General features: G+C 38.0%; 1 protein-coding gene across 1 annotated transcript in view; it reads right to left on the bottom strand.

Moving 5' to 3' along the window:
* Positions 1 to 3712, bottom strand: part of Dok6 (docking protein 6) — a 523930-nt gene that overhangs the window by 487159 nt on the left and 33059 nt on the right. The gene's annotated exons all lie outside the window — the stretch shown is intronic.

The raw sequence follows: 3712 nt of genomic DNA, 5'->3' as shown, positions 1-3712 counted from the left end.
AATAAAATAATTAATTATAAATTCAACAGATAAAAGACCTATATCATATAATCTATAAAATACCAAGGAACAACACTGAAGAAGGCGTAATTAAATGGAAAGCTATCCCAGATTCAGGAACTAAAGTGATTAATATTGCCAAATTGTCCATAAAATCAAAAATGATCTATGGAGTCACTGTAGTTCTTGTCTAAATTTCAATGACATGTTTTATTAATACAAAAAATCTTAAAATTAATTTAGAGCCACAAAATACTCCTAAATAACCAAAATGGTCAGGAACAACACCAGCAAAGTTTACCTCATTATATTGCCTGGCATAAAGAAAATACTGCAGTAATCAAAGAAGCATGGTACTTGCATAAAAATATACATAACGAAAATAAAACAAACTAGAGAGCTGAGAGTCAAACACACATTCAAAGTCCACTGATTTTTCAATACAGGTGCTATAACATGAACATGTAATATAGAAAATCCTTTCAGTAGATGATGTTGGGACTACTTGGTATCTACATGCAGAATCATAAAATTAGAACCTGAGTTCCTACATGTATAAAATATAATAAAATAATGAACTGGGTATTTAATAATAATACCTGAGACTGCAAATCTCATAGATAGAAACACAACAAAAGTTAGAAGAAAAGTTGCAAGACATCAGTCTGGTCAGTAATTTTTAAATTATGATACCCAAACACAGGCTACAAAAATAAAAACAGACATGAAAAATCACAACAAACAAAAATCTTTCAAACACACAAGAAAACAAACAACAGGGAGGCACTACCCAGAGAATGGGAGGCAGCACTTGCAAGTCATAAGCCTGTCTGGGTTAACATTCAAATTCAGAGGCAGGAGAGATGGCTCTGTGAGGAAGAGCTCTTGTTGAACAAGCATGAGAACATGAGTTCAGGTCCCAGCACCCACATAAAAAGCTGGCCCCATACTGGGGGTCAGAGACAGAAGGATCCCTGAAGCTTGGTGACTGCACCTTAGCACCAAATTCACTAAGAGACCGAGACTCAAGGCAGAATGATCGAGCTGGATGCCTGACATCACTCCCTGGTCTCTGGTTATATGCAGGCATGTGCTTGGGCACCAAATATGAGCATACATACATACATACACTACATACATACTGGGGGTCAGAGACAGAAGGATCCCTGAAGCTTGGTGACTGCACCCTAGCACCAGATTCACTAAGAGACCGAGACTCAAAGGAATATGGCAGAATGATCGAGCTGGATGCCTGACATCACTCGCTGGTCTCTGATTATACGCAGGCATGTGCTTGGGCACCAAATATGAGCATACACTACATACATACACCGTACACATACACACACACACACACACACACACACACACACAAGCCAATTACATAACTCAAATAGTTTAATAGAAAAAAAACTCTACTTAAAAATGCATAGATATACGAAAACAGTTCTCATAACTACTAATAATCAGTAAAATATAAATAACATCCCAATAACATATTACCTCATACATGTTAGAAACCTTAGCACCAAAAAGACAATAACTCTCAGATTAGAGAGATGGCTCAGTGGTTAAAAGTGCCAGCTGCTTTTGCAGAGGACCTGGGTTCCATTCCCAGTCCCCACATAGCAGCTACCAGTCATCTGTAACTCCAGCTCCAGGGAATCTGACACTTTCTTCTGACCTCTGCTGGCATTGTACGACACGGGTGCACTTACATAAATGCAGGTAAAACTTTTGTACACATAGAATAATCCCTGCACTTGGGAGGCAGACACAGGCAGATCTCTGAGTTCAAGGCCAGACTGGTCTACATAGTGAGTTCCAGGTTAGCTGGGGCTACAGGGAAACCCACACTCAAAAAACAAAACAAAACAAAAAAACCTAGAAGATAATAAGTGCTGGTGAAGGAATTAGCGTATTATGGAGAGTGTTTTAATCATAAAATTGAAAATAGAATTACCATGTCACCTATCAACTTCACTACTGGGCATACACCCAAAGGAAAACATCAGTACATCAAAGAGACATCTGTACTTTGATGCTTCTTGCAGTGTCATTCACAATAGTATCAACTTTAGGGTCAACTAATGGATATATTTATACAATGGAGTTCTATTCATCAGTAAAGAAAGATGAAATAATGAAATTTTCAGGTAAATGGATGGATCTAGAAACTGTTATATGAAGTGAAGTAACACAGACTCAGAAAAACAAACGATGAATATTCTCCATTTGTGGATCCTAGCACCAAATCCTTTTAAATTCAAGGTTCTTTTAATAAGATGATGCTATACAGCAGTCCCTTCTGCTTGAAATAACTACCATCATCACAACTTCAGCTGAGCCTGATCACTAAACATCGTCACAATTGGGCTTGTGGAGAGTTGTGCTCATTCATTAAAAGATGGCCAAGCAGGTGAGGGTCATTGGACCCTCACTGGATTATCCAGACACTCTTCCCAGTCAACTGTATGTAATTTGACCCTAATCACACATAGGTCTCTGGATTTGGGAAGGGCCAAAATATACAATCTGCAGAAGGCTAGGAGGAGAAGGCATGACCCATGCTGGGTAAAGGCAGTCTAATGTGCATACCCTCAGGTCATGCATATATGTCCGCAACCCCTCAGTTATCTCAGTAAGTAAGCTGAATAAATTCATTGGTTCCCCAGTAAAATGATCAAACATTGGCTTGACACTAGAACCTTAAAAGGGAATAAGCATTGCTTAGCATCCCCGGGATGCTCACAACAGATGGAAAATTTATTTGTTAATGCTATTATGTCTCTTAATTATTTTAAAAATAAGAAAATGAGAACATAAATGATGTTAAAAGGATATGGGAATGGAGATATTTTCCAAAATAGAAAAAATGAGAAAGCCTAAGAAGGTGAAGAAGATCTGTTTAGGTTTGTTATGATACATAAAAGATGAGACAAAAATAATATACACATAATCTTAAATTTTTATGGTCATAGTTTAGTTAACTAGTTTAAGGAGCAAAATACATATCCAGTCAAGGTTTATCTGAGAATATTTGTTTTTTTTATGCAAGCCTTATTTACATAGTGCATGATAATTAGAAGTACCAGACTGGTGGAACTAACCTTATTGGATGTTTAACAGCCATAGTTTGAGGCCTATACTAATGTGGTCAGAGGTGCCCCTTGCCCTCTAAGGTCAACTAAGTTCCAGGGGACTATGGAGCATCTCTCAAAATGTCCTGTTTCTGTGGTGACTCACCTGTCCTCTTGTTCAGGGAGGCCATGGAGACCCCAGAAGATGGACTTGAACCAGTGCCTAGTCTACAAAGAGGAGGGTCAACACAGAGGAAACATTTCCTCCGTGCTTCCAAGTGAAGCCAGACACAGTAGAACTGGACCTTTGACTTATATTCACATAGATGGAACTGGTAAAAGAAAGGAGCCAGGAACTCCTCCCAAGCCTAGGTGACCCCTGAGGAACAGATCCTCTAATGACCTTAAGTGTAAAAATAAATCGATTTATTTGGGCCAATTGTATGGTCTTAAACGCCCAAAAGGAAAGTATAACCAAAGAGTAAAGTCATCATATATTTCTTTAAGAGTTCAAGGTATTACAGTTCCCAGACATTAGGCTTATGTCTGTCTATATAAAAAGTTATTTACACAATTATTTCTCATTGATGATTTTGTTCCTAACCAGAAAGTGCTGCTCAAATCTAAGACTT

This window comes from Nannospalax galili, unplaced genomic scaffold, assembly GCF_000622305.1.
Source record: "Nannospalax galili isolate Female #2095 unplaced genomic scaffold, S.galili_v1.0 scaffold709, whole genome shotgun sequence".
Taxonomy (NCBI): domain Eukaryota; kingdom Metazoa; phylum Chordata; class Mammalia; order Rodentia; family Spalacidae; genus Nannospalax; species Nannospalax galili.
The sequence above is the reverse complement of the archived record's forward strand: the minus strand, read 5'-3'. Positions and strand labels throughout refer to the sequence as shown.